Consider the following 19,306-nt stretch of genomic DNA (forward strand, 5'->3'; position numbering starts at 1 on the left):
AAATGGGGGGATTTTTCATTCTTTCATTTAGAAAACAATATAACCAATATATGTTTAGAGACCATCCATGTCAAAACAGTCGGCAAGAATTCATGGAGGCTACCCATTTGGCACTGGTGCCTTGGTCTTGTCTTCACCTCCATACTAGAACAATACCTTCCATAGACTTTAATGGGATCACCTACACTGAAAATCTTCCTCACCCTCTAAAATTATCCTGTGTTGATTACAAAGGTTTGCTCTTCATGAAACTTAAATGGTATAAAGGTAGGTATTCGCTGCCACTTGCTTGAGATATTATCTGAAGAACATGAGTTTGAAATTTCGGTATGTCCAATTCAGACTTTTATCCTTCCAAGATAGATTAAATTATAAAATGCAGGTATTGACAACACACCCTCCGCCCCTGTGATTTTTGAGCAGAAGGAGGTTGAGGCAGGTATTCTAGGGTTGACATGTAACAAGGCCCCTGGCCTGGACGCATTCCACCAGACCTTTTTAAATCAAACCCATCCTTCTGGACTTCGGTGCTGGTGACCGTGCTTAACAGGGCAGCCAAGGAAGGCTGCTTGGCTTCTTGGGCCGCCTCAACCATTGTGCCGGTCTTCAAGAAGGGCGATCGTAACAGCACTTTGTGCTATAGACCGATCTCCCTTCTTGATTCCGTGGTAAAGGTGGTGGGGGGTGTTATTGGAAAGATTATCTTCCTGGGCAGAGGAGTTTAAGATCATCTACGACATTGAATATGGGTTTCGCCCAGTCGTTCGACCCTGCCTCAATGCCTTAATTTATATATGATCTTGGGGAAGTACACAGTTGCCCATCCAGGCACAATTTACATGGCCTTCATGGATCGTTCCTCTGCTTTCAACTGTGTCAATCGAGAGAAGCTATGGCAATCCATGAGGGTCATGGGGGTAGAGGACAAAGTGGTCAATTTCCTGAAGGATCTGCATAGGTCAACCAAGGCTAACATCAGATATGCTGTTTATCAAAGAGAGTGAGAGGACTAGGTAGCTAGTCCATATCCCCAGGTATTATATGTTAATCAAAAAGGACTAGCCTATTGTGAAACGTTTACAGGACTCAGGACTGCATGACAAAGTGGAAACCATTAGGTTTTTTTCACGAAGACCTCACCCACCAACCTAGTTGGTGGCATGCTTCATCATCGGGCCCACCCAGTGACACCGAATGTGTCCCGGGTGTGCTTCTACACCTGGTTACAGCGGAGCAGGTATGTAGCTGAGTGTGCTACAGCGGATTGTGCCACTGGTGCATCACAAAAACACACCCGCAGACCAACCCGCAGAGCAAGGGTCTTGTAAATAAGCTCCTGTAATTCATAGCTCTTTGAAGCTGCAAAAATGACACAAAATTAACTATTTAAAAAAGAAAGTTAGCATTCCTTAGGTGCCTTACACCACTCCCTCCTGCCACAGCTCCTCACTCTTGCAGCAAAATGGCATATGTGACAAAAACACAGTCTCTGTAATGCAAGAACAAAGGCATTACAATCAGTGACATGGAGACTGACCCTAACCTCACTGTGAAGGAACATATATTGGTTTATGGACTCCCTTTTTGTCTGATATGTAGGTGGAAACCCCTAAATATAATTTCACCAGAATGCCAAGGTATTATATGGTTACATAGGCCTTGGGGTAAGGACACCACCATTTTACATGTTCACATTTAAAGTTGACATCTTTCTAAAATGTTGACTCTTGACACACATTTGCGTGCCTGCACATATAGGATATTATTATCTATTATGGATTTGCTTACATTTACACTTCTTCGTAGGCATATTTTCAGGGCCTTGAACATTCTGTATCAGGCATAGGTTTACAACCCAAAATGTTGATGTTTGTTGTTGTGCACTTAGCGACAGCCCTGCAAGGGTAGAATCGATAATGACGACTTGACTGGGACTTGGGCATGGCAACATGCGTAAAGTTTATTATATAAACAACACCAGTCCTTTGTTTAGGCAAAGGAGCATGTTGCTGTCACTGCAGAGGTTGCCCCTTGATGGAAATCCAGTCCAACTGAATCCAACTTACCTTCTTGAGGAGGACGATGGCCTGCTCGGTACTAGAACGGGCTCCCAGATGAAACAAACACACAGGAAACTTTGGAGTTAGGTCACCCTGAGATATTTGGCAGATTCCCCCCCCCCCCCCAAGTCCACTAGGTTAGGAATTGCTAGGTAGTAGTATAGATATGATTATACATGTATGTTTGTTATCAATGTAACAGCACAATGGTGGAATTGTCCATCTTCCTTACCATTCCAGTAATGCTGATCACTCTGTTCTGTTACCTTATATTAATCATTGCAGTGCAAAAATCATAATGCTCCAATAAATAATTGAAATGCCAATTCAAGTATTTCTTGTGTCTCCCTTTGGGCATGAATGGTTTATTAACAAAAGGGACTCATCTGTTTCCACGATTTCCTTGGAGAGTCAGAGCTGTCATGTTTTGAGGTTGTGCATACCCTCCAGTAACTTGTATGGTTTAGAGACCCAGAGGACGCACAGTGAGCTAACCAGGAGTAAGGCCAACATATACTGATGGTGGGCGTGGAGTCAGTATTGCACAGTTTTGATGTTTATGTTGTCCAAATGCACAGTTTGACTGATATAGTATGAACCGTATGATAAAGCCACAGCAAGGAGGTGGGCATCGGGGGCTGGCAATAGAATAACAGTGATGGAGACATTGACAGATAAATGAAGAGAGAGAGTGGGAGAAAGAGTAAGAGAGTGGATAGAGATAGAACGGAAACACTAAGTATGGAGGTAAGAAAAAAGGAGAGAAGAAAGAAACATGAAATAGGAAGAAAAGGAAGGAGGAAAGAAGAAGAACCCTGACACCTACAGTATACTACAACATCAGCACAATAGTAGTAATTAATTTTTGTTTTGAAGTGTTTCATGAACATCCCTTCAGAACCACCTAGAAGGAATTTTAGTTTTGAGGAAATGTTTCAATGAAAATGTGCTGTGAAATGCACTCTTTGCTCCTCCTTAAAAAAGAAAATTGGTGCAGATTGTGCCATCTGCACAAACAACCTCTCCTGAAAACTTGTAAGGGAATGGTCAGACTCCTTTGCTTCCCTCATTTCAGTGGATTAGAGATATGGTCAAAGTTAGGGGTACAACTTTTCTAATTAATCCCATGAGCAAAATTCAAAGTAGGAGTTCAATTAATGTGATAATAATTAATTTTGAAAACCGTTAATATGCTGGTAAGTCTTATTTCTAGGTTCACTATTATTCCAGCCCAAAATGCCAAGCCATGTCTACCCTTGACCGGAAACAAGCATCCTGGGACCGGTTTCGGGCTAACAGCCCTCATCATGCAGGCTAGCTTGCATCCATTGGCAAAGTGAGCAAGGGACCCACGTCCGGGCATACACTACCAATTTAGGGCAAACAAAGCAAACACTAGTAGATGATGGAGGGAGCTCTGTAACTTTTCAGACATTCACCCCCAGTCACGGATCTGGGTTGAATCCATCATCGTACATTAGCTCACTTTGCGACCCCAGTTCAAACACAGCTATATTCAAATATATACAGCTTGGCAGTTCAGGCTTGACTGTTCCCATGAGGCACAGGGTCAAGACTGATTTTCATATAGCTGTGTCTGAACTGGGGTGGCAAAGTGAGATAAAGAACGATGATGGATTCATCCCAGAGTGTCTGAAAAGTTTAAGCGCCCCGTCCATCATCTGCTCGTGTTTGCAAAGGTCTGAAACACCCATGACATAGATAATATAGATAGGTTGAATGTGATAAAGTGCAACTACATATGTTATGTACTTTGCAATATTAAGAATTTCATAATTATGTTTAAACTGAATTGATAATTTGGTATTTTTTATATCTTATTTTACTTATTACCTGATGTCCCATAATGGTAAACTATAATAATATATAGTATAAATGTATGCACAATCCATGGCAACTTGACATATTTAATGCTAAACAAAAATAGACTTGTCAGCATGTCCCTTGATTCTGTATCAAGACAGCATTGCATGTGGTGCAAGGGAAAATGAAACATATCCACCACTTTGTTATTAGTCAATTATATATGTACAGATAGTAAAAAAACAAAAACGCTGGTCATAAAACCTATAAAGGCAAAACAATATCCCAATGGGTAAAATTCACAAGGCAATTTTTGTTGCATGCAAAGAAAGGAGACACTACTTCAAATGATTTTAAAGTCAAAGTTAATTTTTTGCATTAGTAGTATTGAAGAAGAGAAAGGAATGGAAAATTTACATGTAGAAACAATTCTGTACAGCACAAGGTTCCACAATTTATATGACCACCAACAAGACTTGGTGCTCAATATATACAAAGGGTGTATGGCGACGCAAGTGTAAGTGAACAGCGAGAAACGGCGCAAGGTGAACAAAGTTAAATATTTACAGTGAGTGGCTCGAGGTGTGACAAAGTATTAGTGACTTTTTTTCCAATTCACAAATTCAGTTGAGCCACAATGAAAGATGCGCCTATAATTGCGCTGTGTAGTCAACGACGTTTCGGTCCTTAGTCAGTATGGACCATCTTCAGGACAGGGTTGTCTCGTTTTGAGTGCTGTTGAGTTGTAAAATCTTGAGCCGGTCCGGTGGATCCAGCAAGGTGCGTCTGACCGCTGCGTGTGGCCGCCAGGGGACTGAATCATCCGGGGCGCCGGCAAGGGCGTCAGGTTCAGAACGCGGCAGGAAAATGGAATCCGGCGGCAAGGGGCCTGGAAAAAATAACAGGACCAGCAGTCGTAGTGAATCGTTGTGGGTACATCAGCCGAGGGTCAGAGTACCGGCGGCTTGCGTGTAGCTCGTGAAACCTAAGCAGTGTTTGACCTGCCATTTAAAATACATCACAAGGAAATTGAAAATAATTAATCAGGACCGATTTTAAAAATGGAGGCATTAACTCAAAGAGCTATACTAACAACCAAGACTGGTGTTCCTATCATCCACATGAGTAATTTAATTTCTGAAAACATTCAGGGGGACATTCCTAAGAACGTGTGATAATTATCACAAAATTAGCTTAAACGCAACTCTTCCCATCGCAGTCTATCGTGGGAAAAGAACACTGTGTTAATGTGGTCTACTCAACACGGCAGTACCATGCGATAGTCTCACAATAACGCGTCACATGATTGAGTAAAAATTAACGTGATACGGAAAAAATGCAAAACACGGACGTTAAAATAGTAGCGATAAGGCCACTCGCGATACAAAAATAGAAAAAAAACATGCAAACAAAAGCCAAACAACAGCAAAGCACAATGGAGGTAGCCGGAGCAAGTACAGAGGACAACCAGAACCCCACAATCCCCCCAGAGGATCAGCCTTGGACCTCGGGGTCAGGAAAGGGCAAGGACAAGAAGAGTCTGCAGCCAGAAGGCAGCAATGCAGACTGGAGGTGGGAGTCCAGCGCCACAGGAGGAGCTGGACGAGATGGAGGAAATGGTGTCCAAAGTCATCAGTGGGGAGATGGTGGCAGGATTTGGGGGACCGGACACTGCTTAACATGACCTGACACAACCGTACCAGGGTGAGTAACGACCAGGGACTGGGGGGACAGGGGGAGATGGGCACAATGGAACACATGCACAATAAAGTAGAGCACATTTGCAGACAAACCATGCCTCAGATCCCCAACTCCCACCAAGAGACCAATGTACCCAAGTATGCAACATCTCAGCACTGTATAAGCACAGAAGTCAAAGGTACACCGTATGAATGGGATAAGATGCAGCAAAATCAGAGCTGCTGGGGCGACTCCCCCAAAATGCAGAACAATGATGTGGTACAAACTAAGCGTGGGCGTAAAATCTGTTCCGCTCGCGGATTTTGCGGATTTTCGGCAAATTCGCAATCCGCGAACTCTCGCAAATTTCCCGAAAATTCGCACGTTCGCACGAAACAGATTTATTTGCTTGGTCGCACTTGCCAAATAGAATACTATACAATTTTGCGGCGCGCGGCTTTCTCTTACCGTCATTCAGCGTTTGAAGAGTTGTTTTTCTCCATGTTTGCGTGTGCTGCGCCATTTTGGATCTTGCTGCGGGATCCCGCGGGAGTTTGTCGACCGCGATTACGTCATCGCGGCTTGCCACCTTGCACAGCGAGAGTTTGTCAACGCGAGTACGTCATAAAGGCCCGTGATCACGCATCGCGGGAGTAAACACTTGCGAACACGTAGATGCGGCGGGCAGTGACAATCTCGCAATTGCGAAATTGCAAAATTTGCAATTTCGCACAAGAAATCCACCAGCAGTCAGCATAAACCTTCTGAAAATGATTTTTTATCAGAATAACTCCTCAGGTTGACATTTGCCTGCATTGATTTTTGCAAGGAGTCCATTTTGGGGGGGTTGGAGGAAGGAAGTGCCCCACAGTCTCCAACTTCCTGTTCCTGTCCAGCAGGCTCCTACCAGTGCTTTGTTCATGTCCTGGTCACTTTGATTTGCATCTTGACCTGGAAGGATTACTTTTTGTGGATGCTGCTGGATATTTGGATTTGAGGCCTTTTTGACTTTCTTTGGATCACTTTTGGATTAGAAATTTCACAAGTAAGTTTGTTTGGGGCATTACAGTTGCTGCAACTACAATTTTGGAACTTTTTCAGAGCATTAAATAAAATATATTGTGGGTAGCCACAGTATCCAGTAGGACCAGGGTTAGTTATGGGTGCATGATACAACTGTTTTGTTGAATTTCAACATCATTTAGGGCATGGATGGCATTGGATTGTGGTGATTTTTGTGTGTTTTTCGATTTTTTGGCTATTGTTGGGGCCTTTTGCCCAGGGGTACTCAGTGGTGCATGGACTGAGTCTTTCTGTGGGGTCTCTTTAATGTAAACATCATGGAGGGCATGGATGGCATTGGATTGTGGTGATTTGTATGTGTTTTTCGAATTTTGGGCTGTTGTTGGGGCCTTTTGCCCAGGGGTACTCAGTGGTGCATGGACTGAGTCTTTCTGTGGGGTCTCTTTAATGTAAACATCATGGAGGGCATGGATGGCATTGGATTGTGGTGATTTTTGTGTGTTTTTCGATTTTTTGGGGTGTTGGTGGGGCCTTGCCATGTGGGTGGGGGCCATTTTGAGGACTGGTACAGGCAGGGCCCGGCCATGTGGTGGGGGTCTAGGGGCCATTTTGAATCCAGGCAGTGTGCTTTGTGCCATAGGCCTGCATCCAATGTGCCTTGCTTTCATCCATTATGCCCAGGGTTACTCAGGGGTGCATGGGCCTAGTCTTTCTGTGGGGTGCCTTGAATGTAAACATCATTGAGGGCATGGATGGCATGGGATTGTGGTGATGTTTGTGTGTTTTTCGAATTTTGGGCTGTTGTTAGGACCTATTGCCCAGAGGTACTCAGTGGTGCATGGACTGAGTCTTTCTGTGGGGTCTCTTTAATGTAAACATCATGGAGGGCATGGATGGCATTGGATTGTGGTGATTTATGTGTGTTTTTTGATTTTTTGGGGTGTTGGTGGGGCATGGCCATGTGGGTGGGGGCCATTTTGAAGACTGGTACAGGCAGGGCCTGGCCATGTGGTGGGGGTCTAGGGGCCATTTTGAATCTAGGCAGTGTGCTTTGTGCCATAGGCCTGCATCCAATGTGCCTTGCTTTCATCTATTATGCCCAGGGTTACTCAGGGGTGCATGGGCCTAGTCTTTCTGTGGGGTGCCTTGAATGTAAACATCATTGAGGGCATGGATGGCATGGGATTGTGGTGATTTTTGTGTGTTTTTCGAATTTTGGGCTGTTGTTGGGGCCTTTTGCCCAGAGGTACTCAGTGGTGCATGGACTGAGTCTTTCTGTGGGGTCTCTTTAATGTAAACATCATGGAGGGCATGGATGACATTGGATTGTGGTGATTTATGTGTGTTTTTCGATTTTTTGGGGTGTTGGTGGGGCATGGCCATGTGGGTGGGGGCCATTTTGAGGACGGGTACAGGCAGGGCCTGGCCATGTGGTGGGGGTCTAGGGGCCATTTTGAATCCAGGCAGTGTGCTTTGTGCCATAGGCCTGCATCCAATGTGCCTTGCTTTCGTCCATTATGCCCAGGGTTACTCAGGGGTGCATGGGCCTAGTATTTCTGTGGGGTGTCTTGAATGTAAACATCATTGAGGGCATGGATGGCATGGGATTGTGGGGATTTTTGTGTGTTTTTCGAATTTTGGGCTGTTGTTGGGGCCTTTTGCCCAGAGGTACTCAGTGGTGCATGGACTGAGTCTTTCTGTGGGGTCTCTTTAATGTAAACATCATGGAGGGCATGGATGGCATTGGATTGTGGTTATTATTTTGGTGTTTTTCGATTTTTTGGGGTGTTGGTGGGGCATGGCCATGTGGGTGGGGGCCATTTTGAGGACTGGTACAGGCAGGGCCTGGCCATGTGGTGGGGGTCTAGGGGCCATTTTGAATCCAGGCAGTGTGCTTTGTGCCTTCGGCCTGCATCCAATGTGCCTTGCTTTCATCCATTATGCCCAGGGTTACTCAGGGGTGCATGGGCCTAGTCTTTCTGTGAGGTGTCTTGAATGTAAACATCATTGAGGGCTTGGATGGCATTGGATTGTGGTGATTTGTATGTGTTTTTCGATTTTTGGGCTGTTGTTGGGGCCTTTTGCCCAGGGGTACTCAGTGGTGCAGGGGCCTAGTCTTTCTGTGGGGTGTCTTGAATGTATACATCATTGAGGGCATGGATGGCATTGGATTGTGGTGATTTTTATGTGTTTTTCGATTTTTGGGCTGTTGTTGGGGCCTTTTGCCCAGGGGTACTCAGTGGTGCATTATGTGTGTTTTTCGATTTTTTGGGGTGTTGGTGGGGCATGGCCATGTGGGTGGGGGCCATTTTGAGGACGGGTACAGGCAGGGCCTGGCCATGTGGTGGGGGTCTAGGGGCCATTTTGAATCCAGGCAGTGTGCTTTGTGCCATAGGCCTGCATCCAATGTGCCTTGCTTTCGTCCATTATGCCCAGGGTTACTCAGTGGTGCATGGGCCTAGTCTTTCTGTGGGGTGTCTTGAATGTATACATCATTGAGGGCATGGATGGCATTGGATTTTGGTGATTTGTATGTGTTTTTCAATTTTTGGGCTGTTGTTGGGGCCTTTTGCCCAGGGGTACTCCTCAGTGGTGCATGGGCCTAGTCTTTCTGTGGGGTGTCTTGAATGTAAACATCATTGAGGGCATGGATGGCATTGGATTGTGGTGATTTTTGTGTGTTTTTCGATTTTTTGGGGTGTTGATGGGGCATGGCCATGTGGGTGGGGGCCATTTTGAGGCCTGGTCCAGGCAGGGCCTGGCCATGTGGGTGGGGGTCTAGGGGCCATTTTGAAGCCAGGCAGTGTGCTTTGTTTTTTAGCATAGGCCTGCACCCAGTCTGCCATGCTTTCATCCATTATGCCCAGGGATACTCCGTCAGTGGTGCATTTTATTGGTCTTTCCATTTTGGGGGGTGGGTATAATAAAAATGCTTACTTGCAAACTATTAATTTAAGCGCTACATATGCAACATTTATTTAACTGATGTTCCTCTGGCTTCGTTTGCTTTTAGGTGCAGAAAGACGAATCATCAGCCTCATCAGTGCCAGGAAGTAGTCCTACTGCGGAGTGTGTAGCACAACGTCACGTGTGGCCACAGACAACTCTGCAACTTGTGCAACTGCGGCCTGCTGTTCTGACATCTGAAGAAGATGGCCCCAAAAAAAGTTGCCCGTAGCTCCTCTAGCAAGAAAGTTGCCAGTAAGGAGCAGAAGAAGCAAGTGGCGCCACTTACCAAGGAGACTGGTGAGACGACCGCCACATTTTTTGGGGAAAAAAAGTACGCCTGCAGCAGCAGCGGGGTCTGCTGGGACCAAGCTGGGAGCAGCAGCACCTCCGCTCCATTGGGCTCAGTGCCACCACCACCACGCCAACTTAGGTCCAAGCCCTTGAGTGCTACAGAGGCAGCCAGTATAGTTGTTCAATCACCATCGACCAGTGATGTTGGCTCATCGCAAGAAAGTAGCAGCATCCCTCAATCAACACAGGTTGTTGTAACTCATCTGAGGAGTGTTCAACAACCACAGCCGCAACAACAAGCACATGTGCAAGTACAAGCCCAAGTACATGTGGAAGGAGAGGCGGCGCAGGGAGTGGCGCAAGCAGAGGTGCATGGAGCGGCACAAGTGCCCACAATAGTTGTTCCTCCCGAAGTAGGGGCACATCAGGAAATCGACATTCAAGCCGAGGTATCATATGAGGAAGCCACTCCTCCTGATGATTCATTGTCTTCCAGATCCCTAGCAAGGAAAAGATCAAGGATGGTGTCTACATCTTCTTCAAGCCCCCTTCCTTCTGATGATATGGATGACAATTGGGAACCAACAGGCCTGTCTGAGAGTGAGGCACACCATGATCTGACAAAGGTAGCTAAGCGTAAAAGGAAGGTCCCCGAAAGTCTCAGAGTTATGGAGTGTGATGATGACACTGAACAAGACGTGGGGTATACTCCTGCTGATGAAGACTCTCACGACGACGACGCAGTCATCATACACGTCACTCGAGCCTCAGCAGGCATGCAGCAAACAGACATTTATACCCTATCCCGAAATGCTGCTGAGCGTGATGATGGCGACGCGGGAATGGGACCACCACAAATACAGTTATCTAGTACACCACCGCCTACAGCTTCCATATTTTCTCGCCACAAGGGACCTCCATCCACCTCGACCTCCATTTCCTCAATTAGTGGTGCTGTAAGTGCAACACACATCCTCCAGTTCATCTGGCATTAGCAGCATTCCCAGTATCGCTTCCTCTGCCCCCCACAGACATTTGAAGTCCGCAATTTGGGACTTCTTTAGTGTTAGCCCAACAAGGGAAAACATAGCCATTTGTACCATTTGTAAGCTTCGAGTTAGTCGTGGTAAGCTTGGTAACAACTATGGTACCGGAGGCCAGAGAGGTCATCTTGAGAGACAGCACACTGTCAAATGGCATGCGCACCTAAGGGAGATCAAGGATGCCCGAATTGCAAGTCAACAAATTGTATCCGTTGATGTTTCATCTGCTGATGACGAGGAAGAAGAAGCGTCAAACATTTCTTCAGTTACACCCAGTACCCCTGTCAGCAGCACAGCCCCTGCAAGATATATGAGCCAAACTAAGAGTGTGGGAGAGAGTGAGACACCAATGCGAAAAAGTTCATCATCACTGAGCGTAACTGGGTCGAAGAAGTCATCATCATCCCGTACAATGGTCCAGCCGACCATTAGAAGCATGTTGTTTTCAGATGCGCCATTTGAACGCAACCACCCAACGGCGCGTCTGTATAACACTGAGCTGGCTAAAATGCTAGAGCTGGACCTTCTCCCTTTTTCTTTTGTGGAAGGGGTGGGTTTTCTTGAAATGGTGGCAACGCTCTGCTCTAAATGGAAGGTTCCTAGCCAGTTCTATTTTGCCAGAGTTGCGGTTCCAGCACTACATGAAGATGTGCTGGAGGTGATTGGGGCAGCTTTTCAGAAGAGTGCTGTTCACACTATACATCTGACAACAGACATGTGGACCAGTTGCGCAGCCACTGATTACATGTGCATCACTGCACACTGGGTCTCTTTTTTAGGGGTTAAAGCAAAGATAAGCACAGGTGTTGACTCGGACAAAGTTTATAAAGCTGCTCTGAAACATGCAACAATAGCCATGTTTGCCATGGAGAAAAGTCATACAGGAGAAAACATTTTGCATGAGTTTAACACAAAGGTCTTTGAATGGCTGTCCCCAAGAAAACGCACAATTGGTTATGTTTCCACGGATAATGGCGCCAATGTAGTTAAGGCCATGGATATGGGTAACTATTTCAGAGTGCCGTGTTTGGCGCACTGTATAAACCTGGTTGTTAAAAAATTATTGAGTGAAGTAAGTCCAGTCTCCGAGTTACTGACCACCTGCCGAAGAATGTGCGCACATTTCAACCATTCTTTTAAGGCCCGGAAGCAGCTGAGGTGCATGCAACATGAACGTAAATTGCCAGTGAAAGCATTCATCCAGGAGGTGGCAACACGTTGGAACTCAACCTTCTGCATGCTTGAGCGTCTGTATGAGCAGTATGCGGTAGTCGATCAGTATTTCTTTAAATTGGGTACACCTATGATAGACAGGAGGATACAGGTGGAGCAATGGGAGCTAGTTAAAAGCCTGACAGACATGCTTTGTCCTTTTGAGGGCTTCACGCGTGCAGTCTGCAGGGAGGACTGTAATTTGGGAAAAGCTATCCCATTGTTGCGCATGCTAGAGCACCGACTGAAGGCGGTGTGTTCTAAGTTTGAAAAAGATGGAAAGGAAGAAGCATTTGAGTTGGCGGACAAGTTATTACACCGCCTACTTCGTGATGATCGTCTTGAAAAGATCCAGACAGAACAGCATTACATTTGTGCTACTATTCTGGATCCACGGTACAAAAAGGCAGTGGCAGGCAGAGTATTGTTTCCTTTTGATGACGCAGATGTTACAAAGTACAAACATTGGCTAGCTTTGTCAGCCACTCGGTTTGAAAGAGAACGGCAGGAAATTGAAGGAAAAGGCAGTACATCAGCCTCAGCAGGCCATCCGCAGTCAAAAAAATCCACTTCTGCAGCTGTGGCTGTGGCAGAAGTGAGTGATTTTCCCTCTCAGCCATTCACAACACCAGCAACCATATCATCTGTACCAGACACAACAGTAATATTGTGTGAAGAAGAGGATTGGCTAACTGAGCTTGGGTTTGCTTCTCAAATGGTCCCAGAAAAGAGTAAGCAAAGTGGAGGAACCCTGGAGAACCTTGAGTCGATGGTGCAGGCCTATCTGAATGAATCAACAGAGGTCCATGTTTCTCATGACCCATTGGAGTATTGGCATGGGAAAAGAGATGTGTGGCCAGAGATCACCAACCTGGCTATAAATTACTTGTCTTCCCCACTCGCAAGCGTGTCTTCTGAACTTGTTTTCAGTGCTGCTGGTGGCATTGTAACTTCCAAAAGGACCCGCCTCTTGCCCAAAAATGTGGAGAGGTTAACAATGATCAAGATGAATCAGCACTTCATACCACCAAATTACAAAATACGACAATGCACGCAGGAAGAAGACGAGGAGGACACCAACTTAGATGAGGGAAGTTCTTCCCTGTTAACTGACCTACTCCCGTCTGAATTAGCAGAGTTTGAGGACGAGCTCTTCTTCCCTGACACAGAGCCCTGAAAATGAGTCAATGAATCACTAACTTTCTTTTTCGTCCTTATTCACTTTTATTCCTGTGTGTCTGTCTTTCTTTGTTTTGCAAAATCTATATAAAAAAACTTTAATCACCTAATCACAAAAACAAGCCCATCAGCAGAACTGTCTTCACTTATTTGCTTATTGATTTGAAGGTGCCGCAGTCTGCATTCCTCAGGTTCACAAGTTCACAAGAACATGCTCCTCTATCCTCCTCCTCCAGACTCCTATTTCCCACAAAGCAGATGGCTGGATTACGCCCAATGAAGAAGCACTTGTGGGGGTGTTCTACTTCTTTGCTGGTGAGTTGACGGGTCTGGGGCATTACTGTGAAGGTCTAATACCGGATAAAAGTGGTTTGGAGAAAATCGGAGCAGAAAAAGATTTTGCGCTTTTGATCACTTGCCTGTCTTTGGGGTGCTGTTTGGCGGGCTTTTAGGTTGTTGTGGGTGTGTTTTGTGGTCTGGGAGCACTGCTGGCACAGTCTAATGTTGATTGCATTTGTTTTTCAGGAAATCCATGGTGTAAAAGGGGAGTTAGGGCCTAGCTGCACAGCGTATTTGGACAGAATTGAAGGTAGTAGGCCCATTTTTGATTTTTGCCTGTTTGGGGTGTTCTGCTTTTTTATGGGTGGCTGCAGGGTTCTGGGGCCATTGCTGGGAATGTCTAATACCGGATAAAAGTGGTTTGGGCAAAATCGGAGGTGACATTTTATTTGCGTTTTTGCTGACTTGCTTGTCTTTGAGGTGCTGTTTGGGGGGGTACCGGGTGTTTGTGGGTGGGTTTTGTGGTCTGGGAGCACTGCTGGCACAGTCTAATGTTGATTGCATTTGTTTTTCAGGAAATCCATGGTGGAAAAAGGGAGTTAGGGCCTAGCTGCACAGCGTATTTGGACAGAATTGAAGGTAGTAGGCCCATTTTTGCTTTTTGCCTGTTTGGGGGTGTTCTACTTTTTTGCGGGTGGCTGCAGGGGTCTGGGTCCATTGCTGGGAATGTCTAATACCGGATAAAAGTGGTTTGGACAAAATCGGAGGTGAAAATTTGTTTGCGTTTTTGCTGACTTGCTTGTCTTTGAGGGGCTGTTTGGGGGGGTTCCGGGTGTTTGTGGGTGGGTTTTGGGGTCTGGGAGCACTGCTGGGTATGGATACTTTTGATTGCAAGAGGTTTGAAGCAAATCCATGGTGGTAAAGGGGAGTTAGGGCCTAGCTGCAGACCGCGCGCGGAGTGATTTTGGAAATTTGCCTGAAAATTGCTAAGTCCCCATTTTTGTAGTTTTGCTTTTTGGCTGTTTGGGGGTCTTCTACTTCTTTCCACCTGGGTTGACGGCTCTGGGGCCATTGCTGGGAATGTCTAATACTGGATAAAAGTGGTTTGGACAAAATCGGAGGTGACATTTATTTTGCGTTTTTGCTGACCTGCTTGTCTTTGAGGTGCTGTTTGGGGGGGTTCCAGGTGTTTGTGGGTGGGTTTTGTGGTCTGGGAGCACTGCTGGCACAGTCTAATGTTGATTGCATTTGTTTTTCCGGAAATCCATGGTGGAAAAGGGGAGTTGGGGCCTAGCTGCAGAGCACATTTGGACTGAATTCAAGGTAGTCCCAAAGTTTTTTAAGTGTGGCTTTTCCCGGGTTCTGCCTTTTGGCTTGTTGTCGGGGTTAAACTTGTTTTTGCCCGGGTTGACAGTTCTGGGGCCATTGCTGGGAAGGTCTAATACCCGAAAGAAAGTGTTTTGGAGACAATCCCTGGGGAAAAAGCTTTTGCATTTTCTGAGATTTCGCTCACTCTACCGTTTTCAGGGGGCTGTTTGTGGGGGTTGCTGGTGTTTGTGGGGGGGTTTGCGAGTCTTGGAGCAATGCTGGGTATGGATACTTTTGCTTGCTTGCAAGTGGTTTGAATACAATCCATGGTGGTTAAGGGGGGATTATTTGGGCCTACTTTACATTCAGAGTACGTTTTGTCACCATTTTCTACTAGGCCTCGTTTTTGGAGATCTGATTGGGGGTCTTCTACATTTTTGCGACTGGGTTTAGTAAGGGTCTGGGAGCACTGCTGGGAAGGTCTAATTTTGTTCTAAAACACAGTTTACAGTACACCTAGCTTGAGGGGAAAGATCCGCTAAATTAATTTGCCCATACTTATTTATCCTTCAAAAGGAGACTCAGACAGAGTAGGCACTTTCAAAAATATTGTACTGTCTATTAGTAAACTCAAAGTGTGACTTTTTGCACTACACAGCGTACATACCTTATATTTATTTGTGAGTGATGTTCTAATATAACTTCCTGTTTTTCCTTCAATAATTACAGGCCGGGTTTCAGCCTGTGCAATGGGAAAAAAAGGATGAAGTCAGGCTTCACATTAGCGAGCCGCAATTCAGCACCCGCCAGGTAGGCAGTGGACAGGGTGTCTTCTGGTCACCAACATTGATGGACAGAGCGTCAGATGGAATGGAGGAGTCCCGCTAATAAGAGGAATGGTTGGATGCATGCAACTTACCAAATTCAACAGGACAACTACAACAACATACAGATACAGTATCCGTTCTTTTCTAATTATCTTTTAAGTAATGTTATTGCTGTGAACTTCTATGAGTGTGACTCTGCATTTCTTTGATCTCTGCTTCTAAATTCATCCCTACAGCCATTCTATAGGTTTTACTTCTGCTATTTTTTAAACCTAATTTAATGTAAGAAGTGTTTCTCTGAGTGCAGAGATAGGCAAGTGAAAACGCATAATTATTACTGCTGCCCTGTACTGTCGCATTCTTTCATTCATGGTTGTCGAAAGTACTACTTACTTTTCAGTAACCATGCATGCAGTAGTGCATGCACTTCCTTTATGTCACTTAAAAGATTTATGGATAGCTTTGTACCCAAAGATTTGTTTATCTTCAATTATTGTTTGTCCATGCTGTGCTTTTTTTTTCTTCTTTCAACAAAACTTTCCCAAAAACCCCCATTCCCATCCTTTTTCCATACCCTAACCCTCTTCCCCCAGGCTGTGTGGTTTTGATTGATGTGTGACTAAATGACAGCAATAATTCCACACACTTGCTGGGGAGGATGAGGTCATAGCAACAGGCTGGTGAAGGAATCCGAGGATATATTCTTACTCAGCTTGACACTGAGTCACTATTGGCAAATGAAAGCAGATTTTCATGTGTGCCATCAACTTGATTGGTCATCAAGAACATCCTCCTCCTAGACGTGGCAAATTATTACGCTGCTGTGTCCTTCACCTTCAGTACTATTTCTTGTAGTAGTAGCCAATGTCAAAGAAATTCAACGCAAGTACTAGTTATACTTTCAATACTTTACCATTTGTTTGGCTACATTGTGGCACTGTTCTAGTGTACTGTCACCTGCTATATTCTCTATCGTACCGTTCTAATGCTACGGTACGGACAAACAAGGTTTCATTTTCTTTTTTTTTCAGATGCTGCAACTGCCACTGTGTAACACCACAAGTACCACCGCAATGATGACATTTCATCCGCCCAGGATTGCCAACCTTAATCGCCATTTCCCATGCAGCCAGCCCTGTGCCTAGCCCTATTTCCAAACACAAATTACAGGTAAGATAAGGGTTTGGGCGGAGGTAGTATAATGGAGTATTAGGAGAGACGAGAGACTGACGGTCCTAGGACTATTGAATTCACTTACTCTGTGACAGGCACTTAGTTTTGAAAACATTTGGGCAATTACTAGTACTTACACAACTTGAATCAAGATGCCACTTAAGTTTCAGGAAAACAAACTTACTGTTAAACCCCCACCCACCAGCCTCAAAAGCAGTAAAAAACACGTATGCTAAGATAAAGTTTAAAGTATATTTATATATCCCTAACATAAATAATCTCCCTCAAGACCCAACCCACCCCCCCTCCTGAACCCCAACGAATGTCCGTGAAAACTAAGTCCAAAAAAGTAGAAAACCCAACTCCCAATTCCCACCCCCCAGAAGTCTTTAAAAAAGGGGCAAGGGACAGTCTCCCCCTACTGCTGGCTGCTGTTGACTTTTCGGGCCAGGTCGGCATGCTCCTTGCGGAGGGTCTCGAGCAGGGTTTTGGTGTTGAGGAGCTAATGCTCGAGGCAGGACACCCTAAGTGAAAGGCGGTGCACGCGTGCCTTGCACCTGCTGTGGGGGGCAGCTGATTTCTTTGCTGCTCGGCGGTGGCGGGTGGCTGCGGTACCCCGGCTCCGTACCGCTTGAGACCTGCTGCGCTGACTGGCTGACCCAGGGAGCGCGGAGGAGGATGCAGGTGTCGCCGTGGATGTTGTCGACGTACTCTGCGTGTCCCCCTCCTCCTGGGCCACCAGCCGCCGATATTCAACGACAGTGGCCTCCAGCCTCCGTTGCCGGGCCCTTTTAGCCAGCTCCTTCCGTGTTGGTTTGGAAGGACCATCTATATGAAGAAAGAAAGACATAGTCTGTATCCAATGCTCTTTAAGATTAACACAAAATGATTCTGCAGAAAGTTGTGTCACAGTAGAACTAGCAACTTGCAAGCGCAGTACATAACTATTGTGGCCAGTATCTATCTAACCTCCCACTTCTTCATCCTTGCTCTAACATTAGTGGGAGTTTAAGGAATCAATTCTACGAGCACTATGGACTCACTCCATTAGAGTCGACTATGACAGTACACCAGTCTTATTCTTCTTCTTCTCTCTTGTTTAGCAAAATTGGTACGTTAACTTCTGCAAGCCGTCATAATGCCAGCGCAGTCAACTTGCACCCGAGAAAAACAGACGCCCGCCATGATGAGTGAGACAGACTTGCGTTACTGTACCAGTCCAGTACATGCAGGTGGTGATGCTCTTACTTTTCAATTACGGGTGGCACTGAGAATACTCTGTTACAAGGGCTACTGCTTAATTAATTTAACTTTCACCCTACAGTGCCAATGAATACTAGAAAAGGAAAATGAAGAAAATAAATAATCTGATTATCTATCACTGCACATGGTATGTATTTGCTTACATATGGGATGACTTTAGGTGCTTTCCTTTTTATTGAGTGAACAGTGATACATTCACACATGAATGACCGAGTTCTACTAAACCTATTAACAGAGGTAGTGACTGGCCATCGTAATAGCCGGATATATGCTGTGCTTGCAATACAAACTACTGCTACTATTCATGGAAGTATTCGGACAAAATGACAACTTCTATTCCTTGCCTTTCCTACACTGGGACGGACGTGCGGGTGCGGTGTTACATGCTCTTCAAAGTAACACTTAGTTCATCCAGTGACCGTCTACTCTCTCTAGATACACATATGCTATCTAAGAGTCAGATAGTACCATGATCCAGGCATACATCCATTCAAACTATATGTCAATCATTCTTCTTCATGTCTCTCATCTGGACAAACCTTACATTTTCCCACGGGAAAACAACCTTTTCATTTTATTTGGGAAACCGCAAGCCATACATCCGTGCTTGACTTGCATTTGAATTTCAACCAAAGCATATATTGCGCACACATACAGTTTCTGTTTCACCCACCCAGGCTGTTCTCCTTCCACTCATCCTTGCTTCATCCTTCATCCAGCAATGCATCATATTCCTTCCCAGCCACCTCGGGCACCATTCAAACACGTATCATTCTTCTTTGTCAGGCATCATTACTTTTAACTTGCTCATCCTTCCACACTTACTTATACCCTTCTTTCGCTTTTCGTTCATCCCATCCATCAAGTTCATCTCAGATCTGATTTGGATTCTCGAAAATAAAATCACCGCTGAGTTGAAGTAAATTTAGAGGAGGCTACTACCTGGTTGATAAAAACTTTGTTCTAAATTTGAAAGTCTGCTTAACAGTATAGTAACTTAACTTTAGAACATATATACTACACCCGTGCAGAGACCACACTATGCAGGCTGCAATCTCAATAAGTAAGGAATATAAGAGCTTACCACTGCCCGCCACTACCGTGGCAACCCGCACAGCAGTTTCGTCCGGCACTTGCACCGCCTCCTCCCCAGAAGTGTCCTCCTCCACCTCCGCGCTGGGCCCAGCACCAGATG

This window comes from Lissotriton helveticus, chromosome 2_1 (genome assembly GCF_964261635.1).
Source record: "Lissotriton helveticus chromosome 2_1, aLisHel1.1, whole genome shotgun sequence".
NCBI lineage: Eukaryota > Metazoa > Chordata > Amphibia > Caudata > Salamandridae > Lissotriton > Lissotriton helveticus.